Raw genomic sequence first — 5,692 nt, 5'->3', positions numbered from 1 at the left:
CCCCCCCATATCAGATTATGGCTCAGCTGATACAATTCTCTCTCTCTCGTGCTGCTTTTACCTGCAGTCTACAGGTTATCTAATCTGCAGGCTGCTTTAAAACCCACTTTTACCCCAACTCCTCCATTTCATCTGTTTTCATTGGTGCATGCTGCTCACCCTGCACATATGCGCACACAGGGACAGGAAGCATTTCATTTCTACTTTCAACACATGCACCTCATCAGGTAAGGAGGAAGAGAGAAAAGAGAAATGTCAACAAATATAATTCCAGTAGATAATTGGTCTTCACTTAAGATTGGACCAGACAGAAAGTAAGATTTAACAGATATCTACCTTATTTGGCAAATTACCTAGCACTGACAGTGCAACGGATATCTGAAACGGTAACTCATAGGTCACCAACCCTTACACGGGAAACAAACTATTCTCCAAACGCAGCATGAGTCAGTTAATCAAGCGGTCCTATCAATGGACTTACAGTAAAACGTACAGTTGAAAAGTCCAACAGGACAAGGTACAATGCCAACAAATATAAACTCAGCTTCACATGAATACAAAACTCATATTACTGCATCTATCAAACGCTGTATTGATATTTAGAGAATTTTTGGGAAACCAAACCAAACACATTAAAGTAAATACCAGGCTGGTAGTTCAGGATGACTGGGAGTGTCAACAATTCCAGGATTTACCTGTCTAGAAAACTAAAAACTGTGATCAATGGTGGTATTGTGTTAATATGGGCCAATAACATATAACCAGTCAGATTTTCATTACCTGACTCTATCAGGTTTTGGTAAAACGCCTCTTTTGATTGAGAAAAGTATATCATAAAAAATAATTGGCCAACTCCAATGACAGTTTGCATTTGTGCTGAAAGTTCTCTGACTGAGTGTACTGATTTCATCTAATTTATTAATGGCAGGATCTGCTTCAAGTGGACGGAAACAGGTAACTGTGGTCTTATTTATGAACAACTACAGAGAGTTTTTTGTCAATGATATTTCTGAGGTACTGTGTAGCTATAAACAGAGAAATAGATTGCATAACTGCAGCTGATCTTTAAAAATGCTGATATTCTTCGGACATGTGCGAAAATGTCACACAGACTTTCACAAACTGAAAATCTGCCTGAAGATTTATTAATGCATGACACTGTGTCAGTGTAAGGTCACTTATAGAGTCCACAAGCACACAAAGCTGTGTGAGTCCTGTTGAGCGCTTATCAGTTCATCTCGTTCCCCTTCCTTCCTCTTTACTGTGATCTCCTGCAAGTTTTCAGTTTTTTCAGCTTGATTAAAACTGAAGTGTTCTTCATCTCATTATATCTTACTTCGCCTTTTCCCGCACTTCCTACCCATGTCTAAATCTCTTATTGAGTTTCTTTGTTTCACAACACAGGAAGTCAGCGTGGTGCCCTGGGATCTCTCTCTTCTTCCTGGTCCCTGCTCCCATGGTTTTTCATGCCTGGCGTCAAGCATGCCTATCCTCTGACTGGATTTACTCTCATCTGGGGCCAAAAACACCAAAATAACAATCTTCCCTCCCATCATCTATGCACTCGTACACTCTGGTCTGCTTTCCACTGTCTTACAACTACTGACATGTGACACATGTCTGTGAGTGAGTGTTCTCATGGTTTGTGTCGTCGTGACCCCACACAACATTTTATTACATCATTAGAGGACTCGGCAGAGGTATGTTAGGTTATTTCTGCTTTTGTGACAGTCGAAATTAATCACGCTTGCTGTTTCTACATTCTCTCTCTCTATGTCTCTTTTTCTGCCTCTCTCGCCCTCTTGTTCCCAGCAGCATGTGAACATTAGCCAGGCTTTTTTATCAGGAGCTTCCAGCAGAGCTCCAACAGGCCTTCCCAGGAGAGGAGGCTACAGGAAGTCGTAGGATGATAAAATTGGGCCATTACTGGGCCAACACAGGACCCCAGGGTTCATTGCCCCTCCTCCTAATCTCACTCTTTGACCACAGCACAACCAAGCCCTGAACACACCTCAAATGTGATGCCTGTTAGTTATTTTGTTTTCCTCAGAATCTCTAGAAGTCTGGCATGCTTGAACCTAAAGAAGAGCTTTTGCCCAAATACATGACAAAGAGAGAATTTATTTTGGAAGAGGATAGTAGGAGGTAGTAACTGTAGTTAAATCATTTATAAGAAGGAAGAACATTAAAAATTCCTCAGCATTAAGCTATTACTCAGCACTCTGCCAGGCCCTGAGAGTGGGTGCAAGGAGGACATAAGAATAAAAACAGCTGCCTCTGAGACGACGTCACAGCCTTGAACACCACTGATGTAGCTCCCAGGAATAGTACGCACAACAACATGGAGCTGCTGCTCTTGAAAAGTAGTGTGGGGATGCGGAGAATTAATTGGCAGTGATGGTCTTGCAGACGTGATGACAGCTGATAGAGGGAGCAGCTGGAAGTGACAGAAGCGCCAGAGCTCAGAGTCATGTAGCAGACACAGAGCAGCGCAGAAACCACAGAGTGAGTGACAGAGGGATAGGAAGAGATCTTAGAAATATTTTTTATATGACCGGGACAAGATTTTGCATGTATAGAGTACATAACAGACAGTATTGTAATAATCATAATTGATTATTATGAAAAAATGTCTGAATGAACGTGAGATACGTTAAATGATGGCGCTTTCACCTCAGCACCCAGAATCTGCTGTGAGTGAGCAGAAACAGGCAACTTTACAGCTAACTGTTGGAAAAAGGAGGAAAAGCCTAGTGTGGCTTTGTCCAAAGGTAGCAAAACCTCTACAGGTGTAGCAGCTTTTACAGGTGCCAGTCTTTGTGCAAAAGTCTTGAGACACTTATTTCCTTTATTCTTTATGTATCATTAGGAAAATAGAAAACAAGGCCAGTGATTTATTAAAGTATGCATAAACATATAAATATACATTATTAAATACATTACAATAAACTACATTGTTACAAATACATTATACAAAGCAAAACAAGAGTTTGTATTATTCCCAAGAGTATGGAAGTCAACATTCGGCAGGACCACCTTTATTCTTCAACACAACCTGAGGTCTCTTAGGCAAACTTTCTCTGAATTTCTTCAAGCAGTCTTCAGGAATAGTGGTCCAGGCTTCTTGAAGGACATTCAAAGCTCTTCTTTGGACGTTGGCTGCCTTTTGTTCCATTCTGTGTCAGGATGGAACAAATTCCAAAGGTATTATTTTTCCTGCATTTAGACTGATGTGATGAGACTTTGGAGAACAGTAGGTAGGTAAGTCAAAATTGGTTCTTTGCTTTGCTAAGTTTTCTGTTATGTGTAGACACATCACTGGCTCATCCCTAGAGTTATGTGCCATTTTTATCGTTGAATGACTCGTAGATCAGTGTTAAGTGCCTTAACAACCTTTAAAAAAAAAAAAGACGTATAGAAAAGCTGATGAAGAGCTACTGCTCAGACCTTTTTAAAGACTTACAAGAAAGTCTGGCCGCTTAAAACCAATAAATAAAAAAACGGGGCTAAAAGGGGCTAGCTTAAGATTTTTGTACACTACTGTATTTTCTATACAAATTAAAATCAGTCTCCAAATGTAGCTTGGACTGGAAATACTTGTGTTCAGTATAAATATATTTCAATTAGCAGATTTAGTTTTTAATTAGTAAAAGTTTTCCACATTTGGCGACTCGACGCTTTCTTGCTATGAACATGGGCTTTATAGTTCATTTTGAGTTAACCCTACGTACCCCCTGTTGTAAATACAAAAACAGCACGCCCAGTTTACAGCTGAAATTTCGGAGAAACTCGAGTAAAAACTACAGAGTTCAGCTACTTTGTAAAGTGAATTAAACTACTAAAAGTAAACATTATATATCTACTGTAGGTTTATATTTGTGACCTTAAAAACCCTAAAACTTTGCATCCTCTGTGGGAACGCATTAGCTTTGGGTCAGAAAGTCAGAAAGAATTAAGAGACTGACTAACAAATTCTCTTTAGAAGTAGGTCTATAAAATGTGTCTGGTTGTCTCTGACATTCCACTGACAATCCAGGGAGAGCAGCCAAATGACCCTGATGCTCTGGGGACACCACCCCTTCACTCCCCCACCACCGCCTCCTCATACCAGCAGATCAACTGAGCTAGTTTCCTTATCTGTTCACCCCTCAATTACCCTGTGCTGGAGAGGGCATTTGAAGCCTCAGATGAGCAGCCTGGTGGTTACATGGGGCTGGACTGGGAGGAGGCAGAGGCTGGTGATGGCCTTTTAACCCTCGCTGCACAGATAAACGATGAAGGGGTGGGATGTAGTGGCTCAAAGGTTCACTGAGTGTAATCTGCTGTTAATTATGTAAAACTGTTTGTTTAGTGTACATAATTGCTGTGATAGTCAAGTTGCTGATTACTTCATTTGCTGATTCATATGCCTGCGAAAACAAAGTTCACCTTCCATTTTGTTATATAAAAGCGCTGCGTTGAGAGAGAAATGAAATCAGAGAATGATATCATTTTACTTGACAAAACTACTTTTTTAATAGTCATTTATTATTTATTTTAATAAACCATATTATGTTTAAGCTCAGTGTATGTTGTAGATATTGTGTAATGTCTTTTGTCTACCTGTCTTCTGTCTTTCTCAGCAAAGTGTGCTGTTACTGAAATGTTTTTTTCTGAATTTTCAATTCAATTCAATTTTTTATGTAGCACCAATTCACAACAACAGTCACCCATAAGGTGACTGTTGTTGTGAATTGGTGCACTTTATATTGTAGGGTGAAGAGTCTACAATATTAGCGAGGAAACCCCAGCAATCAGACGACCAAGCACTATGCAACAGTGGGAAGGAAAAACACTATTGCAACAGGAAGAATCCTCCAGCCGAACCTGACCCAGGGAAGGGAAGCCATCACATGGGACTAGTTGCAGAATAACAAAACAGAAGAGACCAGAGGAATCTGCATGCTTAGTAAATGTGCAACCATTTCTCAGGTCTTCCTCACAGAGGTGAGCTTAAAGAAGATTAAAGACAACCAAATTTGTTCAAAACCAATGACTTGACTTTGGTTACATTTTTTAAACAAAAATATTCCACCCATCAATTCATTTATTTATGAATTTTATTCAGTGATCAATAACATTTTCATTGTATGTAGAATAAACTTACTGAACCTGAACTTATGCACCCGCTTCAGATGTTATCATCCATCCAGATGGAGGATCACTAAGACACCCGCTTTGGATATTATCAGTCCATACAATAGGCGTTATTAGCAGAAATCAGTCCCATAGATATGGGCCAGGAGGGACCTTCTCTGCCTCCTAGACTGTTCAATAATAAACTGTGCAACCATATTCTGCACCAGGACGTGAATGCTACCATAGAAGAACCCAAGGCTACTACTGCTAGCAATGCTAAGGTTAGCAAGACTCTGCAACCTAATCTGACAGCGTGTGTATTTGCAATGTTATACAGACCGCAAGCTGCCACACATTTCAGCAACATTTAAAACATGATTTGTTTAATGAAGAACAAGAGGAACGGTTTCATATAGCTCCTTAAAGACACACAGAATATTTGTTTGGCTAACTTTAACTTTGTGACTTTATAATTAGGAAACAGGTCCTAGTTTTAGAAGGTGCAAACTTAAATACATTTTTTTTCAGAAGCTATGTGACTCATAAATGCATATTCTGGCACATATAATGTCAC

Source organism: Pundamilia nyererei, unplaced genomic scaffold, assembly GCF_000239375.1.
Source record: "Pundamilia nyererei isolate P.nyererei 1_Seehausen unplaced genomic scaffold, PunNye1.0 scaffold00392, whole genome shotgun sequence".
Lineage (NCBI taxonomy): Eukaryota > Metazoa > Chordata > Actinopteri > Cichliformes > Cichlidae > Pundamilia > Pundamilia nyererei.
The sequence above is the reverse complement of the archived record's forward strand: the minus strand, read 5'-3'. Positions refer to the sequence as shown.